The following is a 25,344-nucleotide window of genomic DNA, read 5'->3' as shown; positions in this document are numbered from 1 at the left end:
CGTCATGGATCACTGTCACTTAAGGACCCATGACGTACCGGTACGTCGGCCCTTTAAACGGGCGCCGCGGCCGGCCGGGTCCCGATCGGGGGAGATAGCCTGCTATAATACATAGCAGGCCATCTCTCCCTGTCGGCATGGAGGGTTGTTAACCCCCCCCATGCCGACGATCGCCGCTATTGGCTGATAAGCCCATAGCGGCGATCGGAACCTTTCCGGGCCATCGGTGGCCCGATGACCCGGAAAAAAATGGCGGTCGGTGCTGTCCGAGGACGGCACCGACCGCCATTACTGTAAAAAGTAATGGTGGTCACGGTACCACCGTCCCGATCGCCGTGAACGGCCGGCCAGCCGGCCGGCCGTTCACGGCGATCAAAGTCCCCACAAGTAATAAATACCTGCTCCGGACCCCTCAGCTAGGTAGCTGAGGGGTCCAGAGCAGGTATTTGTACATTACTCACCTGTCCCGGGGTCCTGATCGGCGTCTTCCGGGTTCCCGGCGTCCTCTTCATCTTGTCGGGACTTCGGCTTCTTCCGTGAGTCCCGATCGGCTTTTTCCGGCTCCAGCGTCGTCTTTTTTCGTATTTTTCCGGCTCCAGCGTCGTCTATTTTCGGATCTTGCGCTCTGCTGCCCCCTAGCGGCTGATAAGTGTAATACACGTATCAGCCACTACAGGGATGTTCAGAATGTAGTAAAAAAAAAATTTTTTTTTCACAATTTTTTTTTTTTCTATTTTCCGCACCCTATCGCCGCTGAGTGTTGATCAGCATCGCACGAAAGTGCGCTGCTAATCAGCAACTCCTCCTTTTTGGCGTAGGGTGGTTTTTTTTTTATATCCTACTGCCACGGTCTGCTGATAAGTGCCGAACATAAGTGCGGCATTTATCAGCAACACCATTTTTGGCGTAGGTTTTTTTTGTATACTTACTGTAAAAAACACGTAAAAAAACACTACATTACACCACACTACATTGAATAAAGTTTTACACTACACCACTACATACCCCATATACCAATCCCCATATAAAGATGGCCCCCAGGGTGTTTTCGGTATCGGACGCATACGTTATTATTGCCTCCGACACCGAAACAGCCAGTGAGGATGAATGGGGGGTCCTTTGTTCCTCCATTCATCCTCATCCTCCTCATCATCCAATGACGTGTCTGGGAGTAGCGTAGCGTACGCTGCCCCCCAGACACGTCTTTTCTGCCAGTACCGTCCCAATAAGAGATCACGGTATGGCGTAAAATTCTCCAAACTCTGTGAGAGTACCTCAGGGTACACTTACAGATTTAGGGTACGTGCACACTGCGGAATGGCGAAGGATAACCCTTCGTGCATTCCGCAGCTGGCACCCGCCGGCGGACTGATGCAGGGGCGCGTCTCCGCCCGTGTCATAGACTCTATCCTATGCACGGGCGGATTCCATCATCCGTCATTCCATCAACACGTTGGACGCAGAGCGGAAATCGCCCGTGCATAGAATGGAGTCTACGACACGGACGGAGACGTGCGCCTGCATCAGTCCGCCGGCGGGTGCCAACTGCGGAATGCACAAAGGGTTATCCTTCGCGATTCCTCAGTGTGCACGTACCCTTAGAGTGTATGAAGGAAGGGACACTCGAATCCAGCCCCCAGATGCCCACTCCCCCCCCCCATCCTCGGAGTTAGTGGGGACATCGTCCGGGAACTGATCTTCCCACTGCTGGATAAAGGTTACCACCTGTACGGGGATAACTTTTATACCAGCACCCCCTCTTCCGGTCCCTCGCTGCCTGAGCTACTGTAGCTTGCGGCACGATCCGAACATATCAGAAGTAGTAATAGAGCCCTAATATTTAGCAGCCATGAAGCGGACCCAGCGCTTCTGGATATGAAGGACCCCGTATCGCACCAGGACAACATTTTCCAGGTGACGTCCCCCACACTGGAGAAAGGGAGACCCCCAGAAGAAGTGCAGAGTGTGGGGTAACAGGGGGATCAGGAAGGACAACATTTTCCAGTGTGACACCTGCCCTGATCCCCCCGGCCTCTGCATACTGGATCGCTCCAAGGCGCACCACACGTCACTGGGGTTCTACATTATCTAAATTCTGTCCCTTATTCCTATTTCAGGGGTCACGTTGATCCAGGGTTATTCTGATCGCCATTATGGAGTCGGGAAGGAATTTTTCCCCTGTGATGAGGCTACTGTCGTCTGCCTCATGAGGGTTTTTTGCCTTCCTCTGGATCAACACAGGTTGAATTTGATGGACACCTGTCATTTTCAACCTTATAAACTAATAATTGGCCTAATACCCCCAAATAAATTAGAATTGTCCCTTTTCCCCAGCTAAATAGGTATGGCCGCCATTCCCATTAGAGGATGCCATGATGCAATTACAAAGCCTCTGTGCGGCCAGGACAGTAGAAACCCCCCACAAGTGACCCCATTCTGGAAACTACACCCCATAAGGAATCTAACAAGTGGGGTAGCGGGTATATGGCCCCCTGGTGACGGCCACATTTGGGACGTGAAAATGAAAAAAATGGTATTTTTTATTTTCACGGCACATGTTCTACACATGTGCCCATCACTAGTGGGGTCCATATGCTCACTGCACCCCTTGTTAGATTCCTTATGGGGTGTAGTTTCCAGAATTGGGTCACTTGTGGGGGGTTTCTACTGTTCTGGCAGCACAGGAGCTTTGTAATTGCGACATGGCCTCCATCCCCCATTCCAGCCTCTAAATGGCGCTCTGTCCTTTTGGTGACTTGCCCTGTGCCCATATGGCAAATTATGTCCACATGTGGGGTATTTTCGTACTCAGGGGAAACTACCCTACACGTTTTGTGTTCATTTTCTTTTTTAACCTCTTGTGGAAATGGAAAAAAATCAAGGCTAGACCAACATTTAGTGTAATTTTTTTTTAATTTTTACTCTAAATCATTGATCTTGTCTTGATTTTTTCATTTTCACAAGGGGTTAAAAGATAAAAAAAAACACAATGTGTAGAGCAATTTCCCCTGAGTACGGAAATACCCCACATGTGGACATAAAGCGCCATGCGGGTGCAGGGTAAGCCTCCAAAGGGAAGGTGCGCCATTTGGTTTTTGAAGGCTGGATTTGGATGGAATGGATTTCGAGGGGCCATGTTGCATTCAAAAGGCCCCTGTGTTGCCAAGACAGTTAAACCCCCCACAAGTGACCCTATTATGGAAACTACACCCCTCAAGGAATGTAACAAGGGGTGTAGTCAGCATATGGACCCCACTGGTGACGGGCACAAATGTGGAACAATGTGGCGTGAAAATGAAATATTAAATTTTTTACACTATAATGTTGGTCTAGCCTTGAATTTATCATTTTCACAAGGGGTTAAAAGAGAAAAAAAAACACAAAATGTGTAGAGCAATTTCCCCCCGAGTCTGTTAATACCCCACATGTGGACATAAAGCGCCATGTGGGTGCAGGGCAAGCCTCCAAAGGGAAGGAGCGCCATTTGGATTTTAGAGGTTGGATTTGGCTAGAATGGATGATGAACGCCATGTCGCATTTACAGAGCCCTTGTGCTGCCAAAACACTGTAAACCCCCCACAAGTGACCCCATTCTGGAAACTACACCCCTCAAGGAATCTAACAAGGGGTGCAGTGAGGATATGGACCCCTGGATGACGGGCACATTTGTGCCATGAAAGTGAAAAAATGAAAATTTTCACTTTCACGTCACATTTTTCCACATTTGTGCCCGTCACCAGTGGGGTCCATATGCTCACTGCACCCCTTGTTAGATTCCTTGAGGGGTGTAGTTACCAGAATGGGGTCACTTGTGGGGGGTTTCCAGTGTCTTGGCAGCACGAGGGCTCTGTAAATGCGACATGGCCCTTGAAATCCATTCCAGTGAAATCCAGCTTCCAAAAGCCAATTGGCGCTCCTTCCCTTTGGAGGCTCGTCCTGCGCCCGCTTGGCACTTTATGTCCACATGTGGGGTATTTCCGTACTCGGGAGAAACTGCGCTACATGTTTTGTGTTTTTTTTTTCCTTTTATCCCTTTGTGAAAATGAAAAATTGAAGGCTAGAACAACATTTTAGTGTAAAAAATACTTTAGTCTTTTTTCAAGCCATATTGTTTGGAAAATCTGTGAAGCACCTGTGGGGTCCAGATGCTCACCGCACCCCTTGTTACATTCCTTGAGGGGTGTAGTTTTCTAAATGGTGTCCCTTTAGGGGTGTTTTTTAGGTTTTGGCACCCCAGAGCCTCTGCCAACCTGAAGTGGTACAGTCAAAAATGACCAAAAATAACGGAGCCATTGAAATTCACTAGGCGCTCCCTTATATCTGAGGCTTGTGGTTGCGTCAAATAGCGCAATAGGGCCACATATGGGGTATTTCTATAAACTGCAGAAACGGGGCAATCAATTTTGGGGTGCATTTCTCTGGTAATAGGTTTATAATTATGAAAAATATTGGATTACAATAAAATCTCTGCACAGAAAATTAAAATTTTCAAATTTCTTACACACTTAGCTTTTATTTCTGTGACTCCCCTAAAGGGTTAAAAAACTTTCTGGATGTGCTTTTGCAGAGTTTAGGGGGTACAGTTTCTGAAATGGGGTGCTTCGTGGGGCTTTCTAACACACAGTCCCCTCAAATACACTTTAAACCTGAACAGTTCCCTAAAAATATCTGATTTTGAAATTTTACTGAAAATTTGGAAATTTGCTGCTAATGTTTTAAGCTTCCTATTGTCTAAAAAAAATGAAATATAGTTTAATAAATGCCGCCAACATAAAGTAGACATGTTGCTAATGCTATTTAATATATAATTTATGTGGTATTACCACTTTCTGTATAAGCAGAAAAGTTTTAAAGTTGGAAAAATGAATTTTTTCACAATTTTTCACGCTATTTTGGGTTTTTTCATAAAAATTCGTTATAAGTATCGACTCCAATTTACAAGAAATGTGAAGTACAATATGTCACGAGAAAACAATCTCAGAATCAGCCGGATAGGTAAAAGCATCCCGAAGTTATTAATGAATAAAGTGACACTGGTCAAATTCATAAAATTTGCTCCGGTCCTTAAGGCCATTTCAGGCCCGGTCCTTAAGGGGTTAACCCCTAGACGACCCTGGACGTAGGGTTACGTCATGGAAGTCTGTCCCCAGACGACCCATGACGTAACCTTACGTCATGGGTGTTATTCCCTCTATGAAGCGCGCTCTGGAGCGGAGCGCGCTTCATAGGAGGTGGGGGCCGGCTGCAGTGAGCAGCAGGGACCTCACCGGTAATGACACGCTGCAGCGATCGCGCTGCCGCGTGACATTAACCCCTTAAGTGCCGCGATCGCGGCGCGACCGCGGCGTTTAAGTGTAAGTGACAGGGGGAGTCCCCTGTCACTTACCGATCGGGACCCCCGCAGTGTGACTGCGGGGGTCCCGATCATTGAAACGGACTGCCGGAGGTCTCTCACCTGCCTCCGTGCGGTCCGATCGGCGATCTGCTACACTAAGCCTGCACAGGCAGGCTTAATGAGCAGAGCGCCTATAACACTGATCAATGCTATGCCTATGGCATAGCATTCATCAGTGTATAAATCAAAGTAATGTATGTAGAAGTCCCCCAAAGGGACTTCAAAAGTGTAAAAAAAAAAAAGTTCAAAACACTAACACACTACCCCGAAACCCCTCCCCCAATAAAAGTCTAAATCACCCCCCTTTCCCATTATATAAATAAAACATATAAAAATAAATAAATAGATAAACATATAATATACCGTAGCGTGCGTAATTGTCCGATCTATTAAAATATAACAAGCGTCATTGCGACCGGTAAACGGCGTACACGAAAAGAGGGGAAAAAGTGCGCAGATTACCGATTTTATGTTACATTATATATTAAAAAAAAATCAATAAAAAGTGATCAAAACGTCCAATCTTCACAAATATGGTAATAATAAAAACTAGAGATCATGGCGGAAAAAATGACACCCCATACAGCCCCATAGGTGAAAAAATAAAACCGTTATAAGCGTCACAATAGGCCCATTTTATTAATATTTAATTGCCAAAAAAAAGGATTTCATAAAAAAATACATATATAACATTAGAGAATCTGTGTAACCTGCATATGGTTGTGTTCGGACTGACCTATAGAATAATAGTGTCATGTCGCTGTTACCATATAGTGCATTACGTAGACACAGGAACCCCCCAAACGTTACCATATTGCATTCTTTCTTACGATTTCACCTATTTATATCTTCATAAATAATATATTTGGAATTCCATCATACATGTTATGGTAAAATGAATGACGCCATTACAAAGTACAACTATTCCTGTAAAAAACAAGCACTTACATGGCTTGTAGATAGAAAACTGAAAGTGCTGGAGCTCTTAGAACGGGAGGAGGGAAAAACGAAAGCACTAAGATCAAAATTTGCGTGGTCCTCAAAGGGTTAAGTAATCATCATACATGTACTGTATATATATATATATATATATATATATATACACATACACATGTACTGTATATATATATATATATATACACACATACACACATTATACACTCCACACTCTATACAAACTCCATTATACACCTATTAGGTAATTGCTACTTGCAATGGCAGAGTTTGGGGAGATCAAGAATGGCGTACCAAGATGGCGAACGCGGCCAGAAGGAGAATATTGACCTCATATTATCCAATTAAATATAGGGGGAAAAGGAACATGTGACCCGAGTATGTGTAATCAGCACACGCTCTCTCCATTACACTGCTCAAGGTCACACAACCACCATCAGCGTCAAAATGGCAGAATGGCATTCACATGCACAAAGGGGATCGCCATAACAGCATCGCATCAGCGGCATCATCACAATGGGACCCCGGCTCGTACGTCAACATGCACGCACTCAATATCATAAATTACATGCTATTTGCTAGTAATGGACCCGTCCACACCAACATTCAGCGTGATGACATCATCACGCCACATTCATTAATATCCTCCCTAGCCATGAGACTGTATGGACATGTAATACCTAAAGCCGCCACACGATGTCACCATAACACCACAGCATTTAGACTGAATGGGCATGTAATACCTAAAGCCGCCACACGATGCCACTATATGACCACAAATGCTAATGCATACCCGTGCTTTGCAGTACAAATTCATTTGATGCATGCTAATAACCCTATAAGCGATCAAGTTACTTAATTATATTCCATAGTCCACTGATCAATGAATACAAAAGCATAATAATAATAATAATAATAATAATAATAATAATATACAACGTGAAGGAGAATAATCAAGGCACTGACCGGTATGCACCTCCTAAGTTACTCCCGCACCTCCACCATCAAACCCCCCCCCCCCCCCCCCGTGATGTCAAGTTGAATAAAGCTGCTATAAGAAGTTGCATACCCGTGAGTGCCTTGATTATTCTCCTCCACGTTGTATACTGTATTCTCTCTTTTCATCGGGGCACCCCGGCAGACTCTGCATATTGCAGTCCGTTTACTCCATTGAACTCCATAGAGCGGCATAGTAGTGGTCGCACTGCATTGCTAGGTAGTGCCGGCTCCTTTACCTACTCTACTGACATAATAATAATACTGATGTGGATAATATTTCATATGATACCAATTCTGGTGAATAAATGTAAAGTGTAAAAGTGCCTGTGCATGTACATACACACACCCATACATCTATACAATGTATTACTGTATCTGTGCGGTTCTGCCACACTGGTAGCTGATAGAAATCCAGGAAGTGAAAAAAATGGCCCCTGTATCAATTCACATTGTCTCCTTCTTCTTCTGCTATCCCCCCTTAGGAGACAAATCTTCCATGCCTCTGTATCACATTGTGTGTGTTTGCTGAGATCAGACTGATGATGCAGACAGGGGGCAGGGTGTGATGTCCCAGGAGGCTTGGCTGGATCCCCCAATCCCGAGTGATTCACCATCTCTGAATGGCCAGAAGCAGGTGCCGCACTAATTTTACCGATTGAGATGGGTGGGGGCTGTGATGGTCAGCTGAGGGAAAGCATTGCATTCTGGGAACTGCTGAACCAGGAAGGACAGAAACACAAAACAGAACAACAACCCCCCCCCCCCCCCCAACAAATGGATTTTTGGTGGTTTAAAAACTGGGATAGACAAGTAAGTAATGCTATATGCTTCTGCAGAAGTTTCCTTTTTTTTAACCTCTACCTGGAGTTCCCCTTTAACTAATGGGTTTATAATGGAGGATTTATGTGTGTATATATATACATGTATAATGATTACTTAAGTCCATTAGCTCCCGATGAAGTGAGCAAAACGTACGTCGGGGTATTGTGTCAGACGGTGGGTAAGATCTTAGTGTTGGTTTGTGGTGTCTATCTGTACTTTTTATATGGTCCCATAGGAATTCATGATTCTTATAGGGGAACTCCGGGTAGAGGTTAAAAAAAAATTAAACTTCTCTACTTGTCTATCCCAGTTTTTAAACTACCAAAAATCCATTTGTTGGATTTGTGTTTCTGTCCTTCCTGGTTCAGCAGTTCCCAGAATGCAATGCTTTCCCTCAGCTGACCATCACAGCCCCCACCCATCTCAATCAGTAAAATTAGTACTGCACCTGCCTCTGGCCATTCAGAGATGGTGGGATCCAGCCAAGCCTCCTGGGACATCAAACCCTGCCCCCTGTCTGCATCATCAGTCTGATCTTAACAAACACATACAATGTGATACAGAAGCCTGGAAGATTTGTCTCCTAGAGGGGGATAGCAGAAGGAACAGGAGACAATGTGAATTAGCACAGAGGCCATTTTTTTCACTTCCTGGATTTCTATCAGCTACCAGTGTGGCAGAACCGCACAGTTATGGTAATAGGCTGGGTTCACACTACGTATATTTCAGTCAGTATTGTGGTCCTCATATTGCAACCAAAACCAGGAGTGGATTAAAAACGCAGAAAGGATCTGTTCACAGAATGTTGAAATTAAGTGGATGGCCGCCATATAACAGTAAATAACTGCCATTATTTCAATATAACAGCCGTTGTTTTAAAATAACAGCAAATATTTGCCATTAAATGGCGGCCATCCACTCAACTTCAACATTGTGTGAACAGATCTTTTCTGTGTTTTTAATCTACTCCTGGTTTTGGTTGCAATATGAGGACCACAATACTGACTGAAATATACGTAGTGTGAACCCAGCCTAACATTGTATAGGCACATCTATATAACTTTTAATAGACAACAAGTTTTTCTTATCCAGAGTTCCCCTTTAATATAGGGCCTTATTTGTGTGGCGGTTTAGTAACCACCCAGCCAGTCATTGTGGGGAAACATACACCCTCTGTTCTACTATATTACATCATATTTTCTTATTGCATTATTGTTGGTTATTTTATGCATATGTGATATGCAATATTATTAATTACAATAAATTTTGTGACCACCAGATGGAAGTGTTGCAATTAGCACAAACCAAGTTATAGCACCTTAAAGCGACTCTGTACCCACAATCTGATCCCCCCCAATCTGCTTATACCTTCGGATAGCTGCTTTTAATCCAAGGTCTGTCCTGGGGTCCGTTCGGTAGGTGATGCAGTTATTGTCCTAAAAAACAACTTTTTAACTTGCAGCCTTGTGCCAAATGGCCGTGGCCTAGAATGTCTGTGTATTAGGCTGGCACAACCTCCCTGTCCCTCCTCTCCACCCTCCTCATCATTAGGAATGCCCCAGGCAGATTTTCTCCTGTTGATCAGCTGTGTAACCATGGCACATGGGCTGGATCGTTAAGGCACCTGTGCAATGTTCAGACAGGAGAAAATGTTCTTAATTCCTAATGATGAAGAGGGTGGGGAGGAGGCACCTGTGCAGGTTAAGGCACCTGTGCAATGTTCAGACAGGAGAAAATGTTCTTAATTCCTAATGATGAAGAAGGTGGGGAGGAGGGAAGGAGGGGTGGTGCAAAGTTAGGGCACAGATACTCTAAGCCACGGCTGTTCGACACAGGGCTACAAGTTTAAAAGTAGTTTTTTAGGACAATAACTGCATCACCTGCTGAACGGACCCGAGGGCAGATCTTGGATTCCGAAGGTACAAGTGGTTTTGGGGGGGGGGGGGGGGGGTGTCAGATTGTGGCTACAGAGTCGCTTTAATGCTTTGAGTACAAGTACCACACTGAGATCCTCCTTCCCCTCTGGCTTTGTGATTTCTGTGTCTTTTCCCATGAAATATTCAGTTTTTTTTTTTACAAATTTCTATGTATTATGTAGATTAAAATAAAGGATTTTATTATATTTCTATATATTGGGGGAGGGGAATGGCCTGCATAGCGGGGTCTACAGCACAGTACTCTAATAGTATTAATCGAACTGTTCGAGAAAAGTTAGGTTTGAGTTGAACAGCTCGAATTTCTCGAACTCTAACTGAGCATTTTACTGAGTTAGAGTTCAGGCGCCTTTTTGCCAGCCAATCAGTGCAGAGCACATAGAGTGTCAGAAACGTCATTGCTGAAGTGTAGGGGTCTCATTGGCTGCTAAAATCACATGACCATCTCATATAAACTTCACTGTGCTGCGTTCTGAGCGCCATTTTCACCTCACTTAGTGTGCTGGATAGAGTGCTCTCTCGGTGTATCATGGTCTCCCTGCATGCTAGCATTTCGATTAGTCACTGTGCTGCGTTCTAGACGCCATTTTCACCTCACTCAGTGTGCTGGATAGAGTGCTCTCTGAGTGTATCATCATCTTCCTGAATGCTGGCAGTTCGATTAGACAGATAGGTAGTGAGATTAGTGATATTACTGAGATAGGTATTGAGATTAGTGGGGTGTTTAGCAAGGTTAGGCTAGCATATTTGCAACAAGCATTTTCCTGTCCATAGCTTTGGGATTGCAGGCTGCATATTGGATTTGCCAATTCATACATAGTGCCCAAAAGTGTATTTTGGTCTGCTCACATCTGTTATACAGTAATTAAACGTACATCTCTTATACAGTAATTAAATGTACATCTCATTTGTGTACGTGCACTTGTTTAGTGATTACAAGTGTATTCCTGTAAGCTGAAAAACGTCCTTTGTCCGTCACCAAAAATACGTAATACTTGACATCTCTTATACAATAATTAAACGTAAATCTCATTTGGGTACGTGCATTTGTTCAGTGATTACAGGTGTATTTCTGTCACCTGAAAAAGGTCCTCTGTCCATTGTCAAGTATTCCGTATTTTTTGCTGTCTGTTATACCCAGTAATTAATCGTACATCTGATTTGTGTACGTGGATTTGTCGAGAGTGGGTAGATCTGTTGATTTTTTTTTTGTATCTTCTATCTAAGATTTCATATCTATCTTGTAAACATGGTGAGAACCAGAGGTGGTAGGCGAGCAATATCAGGTTCACACAACGTATATTTTCATAAAACCAGGGCCGTTATTATTATGAGAAAATACATTACCTTGTCGTGTATGGGATCCCAGCCAGAGCGTATACACATAGTATACGCTCCGGCAAGGATCCCCAGCGGTGCCGCAAACAACTGACATGTCAGTTTTCTGCGACCTCAGAAAACAATGTCAGTGCACACTATGGAGTGAGCGGCTCCGGCTGCTCGCTGCATAGTGTGCTGTGGGGAGTTCTGATGCAGGCACGCATCGATGCACCCGCATCAGAACTTTGTGGCTGCAAAGATCATCCCAGACGGATGATCTTTTCAGAGACTGTCGGTCTCTTAGGGTCCATTTACACAGGAAGATTATCTGACAGATTATCTGCCAAAGATTTGAAGCCAAAGCCAGAAACAGACTATAAACAGGGAACAGGTCATAAAGGAAAGCCTGAGATTGCTCCTCTTTTCAAATCCATTTCTGGCTTTGGCTTCAAATCTTTGTCAGATAATCTGTCAGATAATCTTTCTGTGTAAATGGGCCCTTACACAGGGTGCACATAGTCTAATAATTGTCGGGAAAAGGGGGGTATAAACACAACAAGACAGTTGGCCCTAGGTCTGAACCTGCCTACTGTCCCTACCTACTTGTCTCAGTCGGCCCTATAGATGGCCACGGACAACCACGAAGGTGTTCTCTACGCTGTATATGTGACACACGAAACAAGACAGACAGACAAACACAATAGAGAATGGTAAACAAGCCAAGTCAAAACCACACAGGCAACGCAGTACAAAATCAGCAATACAATCGGATAGTCACAGGTCAGGCGGGAGGTCAGAAAACAAGTCGAGCAGTCAGAGGGATTAGGAAGGGATATGCAGGCGCAGGGCTGTAGCTGGGGGGGGCAAGGGGGGCAGCTGCCCCGGGCGCCGAGACCAGGGGGGGGGTGCCATCACAGGGAGCAGAGAGAGGATGGCAGTGGATGAGGCAGCCTGGAAGCGTCCTGCCCTCTGTCAGTGTGAGGAGGCAGGGGACGATTTTTACTTCTTCAAAAGAGGTATTTCCCATACTGTACTGTCTCCTGTGTCTCCTGGCTGCTGTTTAGCTATAATTTGCGCAAAATCGCATTTTTACCGTGATTTAGTGCAAATCAGGGCTAAACAGCAGCCAGGAGACAGTACAGGAAAGAGATTGTGAAGGACCTTGACATGTGACTGTGATGTCACCGCAGGTCCTGTATGTACACTGCACTATGGAGGAGGAAAAAGATACAGGTGTGTGGGAAGGGTAGAGCCTAGAATGTATCCTCTCCTTTGAGTTTCTCACTGTAGGGGATACATTCTAGCATCTTCAGTAGTGAAAATGCTAGAATGTATCCTCTCCTTTGAGGCTCTCACTGTAGGGGATACATTCTAGCATCTTCAGTACTGAAATGGCTAGAATGTATCCTCTCCTCTGAGTGTATCCTCTCCTCTGAGTGTCTCACTGTAGGGGATACATTCTAGCATCTTCAGTACTGAAATGGCTAGAATGTATCCTCTCCTCTGAATATATCCTCTCCTTTGAGTTTCTGCAGGGGATACATTCTATCATGTTTAGCATTGAAATGTCTAAAATATATACCCTCTCAGAGGAGAGGATACATTCTAGGCACTATAATGAATCCCCTATAGTGAGACACTCAGAGAAGAGGATACATTCTAGCCATTTTAGTACTGAACATGCTAGAATGTTTCCCCTACAGTGAGAGCCTCAAAGGAGAGGATATACTCAGAGGAGAGGATACATTCTAGCCATTTTAGTACTGAACATGCTAGAATGTTTCCCCTACAGTGAGAGCCTCAAAGGAGAGGATATACTCAGAGGAGAGGATACATTCTAGCCATTTCAGTACTGAAGATGCTAGAATGTATCCCCTACAGTGAGAGCCTCAAAGGAGAGGATATACTCAGAGGAGAGGATACATTCTAGCCATTTTAGTACTGAACATGCTAGAATGTTTCCCCTACAGTGAGAGCCTCAAAGGAGAGGATACATTCTAGCATGTTCAGTAGTGAAAATGCTAGAATGTATCCCCTACAGTGAGAAACTCAGAGGAGAGGATATACTCAGAGGAGAGGATACATTCTAGGCATTTCAGTACTGAACATGCTAAATGTATCCCCTGCAGTGAGAAACTCAGAAAAGAGGATACACTCAGAGGAGAGGATACATTCTAGCATGTTCAGTACTGAAGTGTCTAGAATGTATCCTCTCCTCTGAGTTTCTCACTGCAGGGTATGCATCCTAGCATGTTTAGGGCTATGTTCACACATAGTATTTCGGTCATTCTTTCTTCGACCAAAACCGAGTGCTGTGTTTTATGTGTGAACATAGCCTAGTAATGTAAAGTCCATCGAGTATCCTCTCCTCTGAGAGGGCATACAATTCTAGAATGTTTAGTACTGACATGTCTGGAGTGTATCCTCTCCTCTGAGAGGGCATCTACACAAGGTGTACCCTCTCCTCTGAGAGGGCATCTCCACCAGGTGTATCCTCTCCTCTGAGAGGGCATCTCCACCAGGTGTACCCTCTCCTCTGAGAGGGCATCTCCACTAGGTGTATCCTCTCCTCTGAGAGGGCATACATTCTAGCAAGTGCAGTTTTGAAAGGTCTAGACCACAGGTGTCAGACTTCATCCCTCGGCTGTTACAGACTACATTTCCCATCATGCCTTACTTGTCCAGACATGGTGGGAATTGTAGTTCTGCAACTGCTGGAGGGCCTGAGTTTGACATCTCTGGTCTAGAATGTTCTCTTTTCTAACTGCAGGGTATACAGTCTAGTATGTATCCTCTCCTCTGAGCGTATCCTCTCTTCTGAGCTTCTCCCTGAGCGGGTCATATTACACAGCATGATTAAGAGGTGAAAACGAGCGGCGATGTTTTAGGTCAGTGCTCGCTTCCCCTTTGTTCCCTGCACATTTTCTGTGTTATTACACACACAGACAGTGACTGGGGGAACTGCGGGCAGCTGCGGGAGGGGCAGCCCAAAAAATCCTTAGATTGTTCAAGCTGCCCATTGTAGACAGCAGCACTATCGTGATCTGGATTACTCGACCAGTTTGAAGACCACAATCAGCTGATAACATGGATTATTACACCAAATGATTATCAGACGTAACGGCCAGGAAACCTTTGGTGTAATACACCATTGTCTGTACAAGGAACAGGACTGGTGTGTGGGGTCTGTATACAGGGGAGAGGACTGGTGTGTGTGGGGTCTGTATACAGGGGAGAGGACTGGTGTGTGTGGGGTCTGTATACAGGGGAGAGGACTGGTGTGTGTGGTCTGTCTACAGGGGGAGAAGACTGGTGTGTGTGGTCTGTATACAGGGGGAGAGGACTGGTGTGTGGGGTCTGTATACAGGGAGGAGAGGACCGGTGTGTGGGGTCTGTATACAGGACTGGTGTGGGGGGGGGGCTGTATACAGGGGGAGAGGACTGGTGTGTGTGGTCTGTATACAGGGGGAGAGGACTGGTGTGTGGGGTCTTTATACAGGGGGAGAGGACTGGTGTGTGGGGTCTGTATACAGGGGGAGAGGACTGGTGTGTGTGTGTTCTGTATACAGGGGGAGAGGACTGGTGTGTGGGGTCTGCATACAGGGGGAGAGGACTGGTGTGTGGGGTCTGTCTACAGGGGGAGAAGACTGGTGTGTGTGGTCTGTCTACAGGGGGAGAGGACTGGTGTGTGGGGTCTGTATACAGGGAGGAGAGGACCGGTGTGTGGGGTCTGTATACAGGACTGGTGTGGGGGGGGGCTGCATACAGGGGGAGAGGACTGGTGTGTGGTCTGTATACAGGGGAGAGGACTGGTGTGTGGTCTGTATACAGGGGAGAGGACTGGTGTGTGGGGTCTGTATACAGGGGAGAGGACTGGTGTGTGGGGTCTGTATACAGGGGAGAGGACTGGTGTGTGGGGTCTGTATACAGGGGGAGAGGACTGGTGTGTGGGGGGTCTGTATAGAGGGGGAGAGGACTGTTGTGTGTGGGGTCTTTATACAGGGGAGAGGACTGGTGTGTGGGGTCTGTATACAGGGGAGAGGACTGGTGTGGGGGGGTCTGTATACAGGGGAGAGGACTGGTGTGGGGGGGGGGGGGGTATACAGGGTGAGAGGACTGGTGTGGGGGGGGGGGGGGTCTGTATACAGGGGAGAGGACTGGTGTGTGAGGTCTGTATACAGGGGGAGAGGACTGGTGTGTGTGGGGTCTGTATACAGGGGAGAGGACTGGTGTGTGTGGGGTCTGTATACAGGAAAGAGGACTGGTGTGTGTGTGGGGGGGTCTGTATACGGGGGAGAGGACTGGTGTGAGTCTGTATACAGGGGGAGAGGACTGGTGTGTGTGTGGGGGGGTCTGTATACAGGGGGAGAGGGGACCAGTGTGGGGTGTCTGTGTACAGGGGTTCTCTCCCCCTGTATACAGACCCCACATACCAGTCCTCTCCCCTGTATACAAACCCCACATACCAGTCCTCTCCCCCTGTATACAGACCCCCCCCCTACACCAGTCCTCTCCCCCTGTATACAGACCCCACACACACGCCTGTACTCTCCCCTATATACAGACCCCACACACCAGTCCTCTCCCACTGTATATAGACCCCACACACCTGTCCTCTCCCCCTGTATACAGACCCCCCACACCAGTCCTCTCCCCCTGTATACAGACCCCCCCCACACCAGTCCTCTCCCCCTGTATACAGACCTCACACACCAGTCCTCTCCCCCTGTATACAGACCCCACACACCAGTCCTCTCCCCCTGTATACAGACCCCCCACACCAGTCCTCTCCCCCTGTATACAGACCCCCCACACCAGTGCTCCCCCCCTGTATACAGACCCCACACACACCAGTGCTCCCCCCCTGTATACAGACCCCACACACACCAGTCCTCTCCCCTGTATACAGACCCCACACACACCAGTCCTCTCCCCTGTATACAGACCCCACACACACCAGTCCTCTCCCCCTGTATACAGACCCCCCACACCAGTGCTCCCCCCCTGTATACAGACCCCCCACACACCAGTCCTCTCCTCCTGTATACAGACCCCCCACACACCAGTCCTCTCCCCCTATATACAGACCCCACACCAGTCCTCTCCCCCTGTATACAGACCATACACCAGTCCTCTCCCCCTGTATACAGACCCCCCCACACACACTAGTCCTCTCCCCTGTATACAGACCCCCCACACACCAGTCCTCTTCCCTGTATACAGACCCCACACACACCAGTCCTCTCCCCCTGTATACAGACCCCCCACACCAGTGCTCCCCCCCTGTATACAGACCCCCCACACACCAGTCCTCTCCTCCTGTATACAGACCCCCCACACACCAGTCCTCTCCCCCTATATACAGACCCCACACCAGTCCTCTCCCCCTGTATACAGACCATACACCAGTCCTCTCCCCCTGTATACAGACCCCACACACACCAGTCCTCTTCCCTGTATACAGACCCCACACACCAGTCCTCTCCCCTGTATACAGACTACACACACCAGTCCTTTCCCCCTGTATATAGACCCCCCACACACCAGTCCTCTCCCCCTGTATATAGATCCCCCACACACCAGTCTTCTCCCCTGTATACAGACCCCACACACCAGTCCTCTCCCCCTGTATACAGACCCCACACACCAGTCCTCTCCCCCTGTATACAGACCCCACACACCAGTCCTCTCCCCCTGTATACAGACCCCACACACCAGTCCTCTCCCCCTGTATACAGACCCCACACACCAGTCCTCTCCCCCTGTATACAGACTCCACACACACCAGTCCTCTCCCCCCTGTATACAGACCCCACACACCAGTCCTCTCCCCCTGTATACAGACCACACACACCAGTCCTCTCCCCCCTGTATACAGACCCCACACACCAGTCCTCTCCCCCCTGTATACAGACCCCACACACCAGTCCTCTCCCCTGTATACAGACCCCACACACCGGTCCTCTCCCCCCTGTATACAGACCCCATACACCAGTCCTCTCCCCCTGTATACAGACCCCACACACACCAGTCCTCTCCCCCCTGTATACAGACCCCACACACACCAGTCCTCTCCCCCCTGTATACACCCCCCACACACACTAGTCCTCTCCCCTGTATACAGACCCCACACACACCAGTCCTCTCCCCCTGTATACAGACCCCACACACACCAGTCCTCTCCCCTGTATACAGACCCCACACACCAGTCCTCTCCCCCTGTATACAAACCCCCCACACACCAGTCCTCTCCCCTGTATACAGACCCCACACACCAGTCCTCTCCCCTGTATACAGACCCCACACACACCAGTCCTCTCTCCCCCTGTATACAGACCCCACACACCAGTCCTCTCCCCCTGTATACAGACCCCACACACCAGTCCTCTCCCCCTTTATACAGACCCCGCACACCAGTCCTCTCCCCCCTGTATACAGACCCCACACACCAGTCCTCTCCCCTGTATACAGACCCCACACACCAGTCCTCTCCCCCCTGTATACAGACCCCACACACACCAGTCCTCTCCCCCCTGTATACAGACCCCACACACACTAGTCCTCTCCCCTGTATACAGACCACACACCAGTCCTCTCCCCCTGTATACAGACCCCACACACACCAGTCCTCTCCCCCTGTATACAGACCCCACACACCAGTCCTCTCCCCCTGTATACAAACCCCCCACACACCAGTCCTCTCCCCTGTATACAGACCCCATACACACCAGGCCTCTCCCCCTGTATACAGACCCCCCACACACCAGTCCTCTCCCCCTGTATACAGATCCCACACACCAGTCCTCTCCCTGTATACAGACCCCACACACCAGTCCTCTCCCCCTGTATACAGACCCCACACACCGGTCCTCTCCCCCCTGTATACAGACCCCATACACCAGTCCTCTCCCCCTGTATACAGACCACACACACCAGTCCTCTCCCCTGTATACAGACCCCACACACACCAGTCCTCTCCCCCTGTATACAGAACACACACACCAGTCCTCTCCCCTGTATACCCCTCCATGCTACTATGGATATTGCAGCTTCCTTCACTCTGTTTCTGCACAGTGAATGGTGCAGCAGCTCACTACTTCCTACTTCCGGTCGAGGCCCCGCCCCTCCTGGTGACATCACACCTCAAAGGAGAGGATACACTCTAGCATCTACCGTGTGGGAAGGGAAGGACAATCAGGGGTGCACAGTGTGGGGAGGGGGTTGAAGGTTGCCCAGTGTGGGGAGGAGGGGGGTACAGGGTGACACCAGTCTGGAATGGGGGGAGACACATAAGAGAGTTGGCGACTCCCCGTCGCCCGTGCCGCTCCTCACACTATCCGGCCGGCCAACGCTCTCTGCTCCTGCAGGCTGGCCGCGTCAGCCCTCACCCACACCGGCCGGGAGCACGGTGCTTCTGGTGCTTCCTGGTGTCCCAGGCCGGTGTGGGTGAGGGCTGACGCGGCCGGCCTGCAGGAGCAGAGAACGGTGGCCGGCCGGATAGTTTGAGGAGCGGCACGGGCAGGCATCGGGGAGTCAGCGGGGCCATAGTGTTTCGAGGAGGAGGGGGAGCGGAGGAGGAGGGGCACCTCTGTGAGCGGCTGCGGCGGAGCGTGCGGCACTTATGTGAGCCGGGGCCTAGCGGGCGGCACTTTTATGAGCGGCGGCGGCGCGGGCGGCGATAAGATAGCACAGGTACTACTCCCCCATTATCTGCAGATAATGCGGGAGTAGTACTTTGTATATGTTCCCAGCACCGAGCAAGGAGGGGGGAGGTAGATGGCACCTCTCTCCCTCCCTGCTCGGTGCCCAGCAAATGTATTTATTGATTACATTTATGGGATACTTTGGGGAGCAAGGACACTTGCTCCCCAAAGTATTCCATAAATGTATTCAATCGCAAAGTACAGTACATTACATTACATACACACATCCATTGTAATTCCAATGGAGTGTCCAGCAGGGGCCCACTATATATAGAAGTCAATGGTACTCATTGACTTCTATATAGAGAGCGCCCCCTGCTGGACACTCCATAGGAATTACACCCTTCGTCGTGACGTCACTGGTTCTGAGAGAATTCTAACACTTCCTGATACACTAAATTAAGGGAAATAGCAGTATATGAGCATTTCCCATAATTAATGTACATTAGAGAACTTTCCATAAGTAATAACATATAAAAAATAAATTTTCGCCAGACTTTAATAATTTGCCTCTCCAAATATATATCACATTTATATAAACCTTACCTACTATCTGTAGGGGTAGGGAACCTTGGCTCTCCAGCTGTTGCAGAACTACAACTCCCATCATGTCTGGACAGCCAAAGTTTTAGCTTATAGTGAAAAAAATAAAATAAAAAACAGGGTACTTCTTACTTAGCGCTGCCCAAGGAAGACATCCAAGAGTTGCCAGATAGAATAAAGATGCAATTTATTCATAAAAAGCACAGAAATTGACGCGTTTCGGGAACAAGCAGGTCCCCTTTCTCAAAATAAGGTGCATGCTTTGTAGCTTTGTAGTTTTGCAACAGCTGGAGAGCCAAGGTTCCCTACGCCAATCTATAAAGCACCTGTGTTAGGGCTGGGCGATTAATCAAATTAATTTGATTAATTCGCCCAGAAAGTCAAAATCAATTAAATTTTTTGTGAAAATCGTAAATTCGATTTTCACAGAAAATCACTTTGAGAGAGGTGCAGGGCGGCTCGGTAAGGTGCAGTGCAGGCCGGGCGCGCGGTGAGGTGAGGTGCTGGCCGGGCGGCGTGGTCTGGATAAGGTGCAGGGCTGCGCGGTCTGGATAAGGTGCAGGGCTGCGCGGTCTGGATAAGGTGCAGGACTGCGCTGTGAGGTGCAGGCCGGCGCGGCTCGCAGAGATGCGGCGCCGGTGGCCTCCAGCCTCTTAACAGAGCTGCGGCTCACCTGCGTCCCTCTACCCTCCCGGCCACACATGCAGGCCCCCTGTTTGTGGAGGAGGCCGCCGGGACTGCAGAATAAGGAGTTAACGTCGCTGCGGGTCCTGGAGCTGTACAGCGGGATCCTGCAAACCCCCAATCCCGCTATACAGCTCCAGGAACCGCAGCAACGTTATCTCCTTATTCTGCAGTCCCGGCGGCCTCCTCCACAGACAGGGGACATGCATGTCCCCTTATCCAGCCTGTCTGCATGAGCACCTTTATCACGCACAGCGCCTTTTCCTCGCAGACATCACCGGCAGCACTAGTAGTAGGGGAAATTCCCAAGCAGAGAAAGTGGGTGAACCGCAGCGGCAGAAGAGCGGCAGCGGAGCCCGGGAGAAGTTGGCAGAGCACAAGCAAGCAGGAGAGCCGCAAGGTAACTGCAGCAGCAGGGGGAGGACCATGTTCTCCCTGTCCTGCTGTATACACTGCCCATGCCCAGATATAGTGAGAGGAGTAGGGCTATGTGTCCCTCCCAGTCCCCCCAGCTGCCCCACTCACCCCTTAGTCACCCGCAGCTGCCCCTGTCTCCCTCTGTCCCCCCCAGTCACTCTCAGACCTCCTCAGCTGCCCCACTCACCCCCAGACCACCTCAGCTGCCCTATTCACCCCTCAGTCCCCCCCAGCTGACCAATGCACCCCTCAGTTACCCCCAGCTGCCCCAGTCCCCCTTAGTCACCCCCAGTCCCACTCAGCTGCCCCAGTCACCCCTCATCTTTACCTGTACTACTACTACACCCCTCATCTTTACCTGTACTACTACTACACCCCTCATCTTTATCTGTACTACTACTACACCCCTCATCTTTACCTGTACTACTACACCCCAAATCCACTATACCTCTACTGCTACATCCTACTTATATGGAGGCACAAATAAGATCTCTTAGACTATATGGGGGCACAGAGTGGCACATATTTGGAAAAACTACTTATATAGAGAACACAATGGGCTTGTATACTCAGAGCCACCATCAGGGCAGCTGTCAGGGGCCCCAGCTCAAACAAGGATCCAGGGGGGCCCGGCCATCCAGCCTCCCTGCATACAGGCTCCTGACAGCTGTACCGCACAGGCAGGAAGCAGTAGAGACACAGGGCCCCCTCCCCCGCCCCTTACTATCTCCTCTTCCTGCTTTAACTTGTGCTGGGATGTCGGAGAAGGAGGGGGAGGGGCGGGGAGCCGCTGTGTGTGGAGAGGGACTGCAGCATGTGGGACCTGGAGCTTCCCTGGTCATAGTAAGTGTGTGTCTGTGTGTTTATATATACATGTGTGCTGGTGTCTGTATGTGTGTATACATGTGTGCTGGTGTCTGTATACATGTGTGCTGGTGTCTGTATGTGTGTATACATGTGTGCTGATGTCTGTATACATGTGTGCTGGTGTCTGTATGTGTGTATACATGTGTGCTGGTGTCTGTATACATGTGTGCTGGTGTCTGTATACATGTGTGCTGGTGTCTGTATGTGTGTATACATGTGTGCTGGTGTCTGTATACATGTGTGCTGGTGTCTGTATGTGTGTATACATGTGTGCTGGTGTCTGTATACATGTGTGCTGGTGTCTGTATGTGTGTATACATGTGTGCTGGTGTCTGTATACATGTGTGCTGGTGTCTGTATGTGTGTATACATGTGTGCTGGTGTCTGTATACATGTGTGCTGGTGTCTGTATGTGTGTATACATGTGTGCTGGTGTCTGTATACATGTGTGCTGGTGTCTGTATACATGTGTGCTGGTGTCTGTATGTGTGTATACATGTGTGCTGGTGTCTGTATACATGTGTGCTGGTGTCTGTATGTGTGTATACATGTGTGCTGGTGTCTGTATACATGTGTGCTGGTGTCTGTATACATGTGTGCTGGTGTCTGTATGTGTGCATACATGTGTTCTGGTGTCTGTATGTGTGTATACATGTGTTCTGGTGTCTGTATACATGTGTGCTGGTGTCTGTATACATGTGTGCTGATGTCTGTGTGTATACATGTGTGCTGGTGTCTGTATACATGTGTGCTGGTGTCTGTATGTGTGTATACATGTGTGCTGGTGTCTGTATGTGTGTATACATGTGTGCTGATGTCAGTGTGTGAGATCAATTCTAGAGAACTGGCTCATATACCCCATTTTCCCCAGTGGCTTAAAATGTAACCTCTGTTATACAGTTATAAAATCGTAGAACCTAAATGTGAACAAGGTGCAATTCAAATAGACACTTACTTGTATAGCTGTCTCTTGTGCTCTGTATGCGGTGCATTATATTCACCCTTGCAACGTACAATTTATAGCGTGTCTACAAGCCCAGTGGGGCTCATTATGATGGAGACTAAAACTTATACAAGAGTGGGGTAGGGGTTCCCCTGTATTCAGAATGCTGTTGAGTACTAGGCAATGCCCCGTCTGGGGTTATTGAATTTCGAGAGTCTATGCAGAGCAGGATAAAGACACCTTTGCTGCACAAACAGGATCTCCTAGAAAGCGTTCTCACCGCCATGTGTTTGCTATCACTGTCTTGGGTGAGCTATACTAGTCTGCCTGGGGGGTTGTGTGATTTGTATATTCTCACTAACATGGAACAGCCTCATTATATTAGCCTTATCAACATATTCTATGTTAGTGAGCACACTGGGAGGGGGGGGGATATTGGTGAACATATACAAATCACACAGCCCCCCAGACCCTCGAAATTCAATAACCCCAAACGGGGCATTGCCTAGTACGCAAGAGCATTCTGAATACAGGGGAACCCCTACCCCACTCTTGTATAAGTTTTAGTCTCCATCATAATGAGCCCCGCTGGGCTTGTAGACACGCTATAAATTGTACATTGCAAGGGTGAATATAATGCACTGCATACAGAGCACAAGAGACAGCTATACAAGTAAGTGTCTGTATGGTGACATTTAAATTGCACCTTGTTCACATTTAGTTTCTACAATTTTATAACTGTATAGCAGAGGTTACATTTTAAGCCGCTGGGGAAAATGGGGTATATGAGCCAGTTCTCTAGAATTGATCTGAACCAAATTATACCTCCCAGCAAGGCGTGGGTCAAACACACAATTTTTATTTTATTAATGTGGGGGGCCCAGACACTTTGTTTTTTTAATAATTGTCTTTTTATTAAAGTTTTTCAATATAAGACAACACAACAGAGTTAAGTAAATTGAAAAAGCTGACATAGTCATGGGCAGCAAGAATGACCAGGAAGTCCATGGGGAGATTAGGGAAATATGACTAGCAAGCAATATAACAAAACAATTTGCAAACATAAACCAAGCAGTTGCCCGGAGAAGGGCCCGTAGAGGGCACAACCCAGGCTGATAGGCACTGAGAGAGTGCATGACCTGGTGGGCCGGTTTGGTGTGCGTCAGGGGTGACCCAGTGATTGATAGCAGGGCATAAGGAACACCTTAGGCCCCTCAGGCAATGCAGTGTGAGGACAGACCCGATTCCGGGGTAGGACTCGGATTAGAAGAGGAGAGAAAGAGAGGAGGCAGAGTGAGAGAGGGGCTAGTAGGAGGATCAGAGGGAAGGTGGGAGAGAGAAGGGTAAGAGGGGAGGGTTATCTCGGACGTCTGTCCCAGAACGTATCCTACGGCGCCCAGACCTCGTTGAATTTGTCTACTGTGTTATTCAAGATGGCCGTAAGGGATTCCATACTGCGGACATCTCTAATCCTCGTCAGTAGATCCAGCGAGGACGGGGGGAAGGTACTCTTCCAATGAAGGGAAATAAGGCACTTCGCCGCCGAAAGAATATGGAGGAGCATCTTGGCAGTGCATGTCCCAATAGACCTCAGGGGGATATTAAAGAGGAAGTGTAGGGGGGTCAGTGGGACCTGTATCTCGAGGACCTCTCGTGTAGTGTTTTGCACCATCGCCCAATAAGGGGTGATCAGGGGGCAGTCCCAGAATATGTGGAGTAGTGTCCCAGGGGCGGACAAGCACCGCCAGCAAGTGGGAAAAGCGGGGTTAAATTTATGGAGGAGGTGAGGGGTGTGGTACCATCGCATGAGTAGTTTGTACTGAGCCTCCTTGTATTGTGTGCATAAGGAAGAAGTGGCCGCTTTACGCCACACTATCTGCCACGTAGATGGCGTGATCGTAAGGCCCAGGTCCCGCTCCCATTTGCGCATGTAGCCATGTCCCGAGGGGTCTGCCAGAAAGAGCAGACAGTAAAGGTCTGAAATCAGCCCCTTGGAGGATGCACCTCTCAAACAACAGAGCTCAAATTGGTTAGGACGAGGGCAGGTCAATGAGCCCAAACGGGAGCGGAAGAAGTCACGGATCTGTAAGTAAGAGAAGTAAGCACGCTGTGTTAAACCGTATTTCTCTTGCAAGGCTGAGAAGTCCGGGAATGTCCGGGTGACCGGGTTGACTAGGTCATAAAACCTAAACAGGCCCGCAGCGGACCAGGGTTGGGTCATGGAGGAGGTGACACTGACTGGGAAGTCGGGGGTGAAGAGGAAGGGTTCGAGCGGGGAAGAATGGGCAGAGAGATCATATTTAGAACGACACTGGGACCAAATTGATATAAGAAAGGCCATGGTGGCTAGAAGCGCCGAGTCTGGCAAGACACGGCGTGGTGCCCAGAGGAGGGCGCAAGGATGAATAGGGGCTATCCAGAGCTTCTCAATTTCCACAAATCTCTTGTAGGAACGGAGGGACGCCCAGGCGGGGATAGTGCGCAAATGTGCGGCCAGATAGTAGCGAGATATATCAGGTAGCGACAGCCCGCCCCTATGAGGTGGCGAGGTGAGGACCGAGAGATGGATTCTGTGGCGTCCCTCCTTCCAGAGAAACCTGAGGAAAAGAGCCTGGATACGTCGGAGGGCGGGGCGGGGTACCATAACAGGGAGGGTCTCAAAGAGATACAGGAATTTGGGTAAGATCATCATTTTTATCGTGTTAATGCGGCCTATGAGGGAGATAGGTAAATGCGTCCACGAGTTTAGTAGCCGGGAGACCT

This window comes from Dendropsophus ebraccatus, chromosome 7, assembly GCF_027789765.1.
Source record: "Dendropsophus ebraccatus isolate aDenEbr1 chromosome 7, aDenEbr1.pat, whole genome shotgun sequence".
Taxonomy (NCBI): domain Eukaryota; kingdom Metazoa; phylum Chordata; class Amphibia; order Anura; family Hylidae; genus Dendropsophus; species Dendropsophus ebraccatus.
This window is presented reverse-complemented; position numbering follows the sequence as displayed.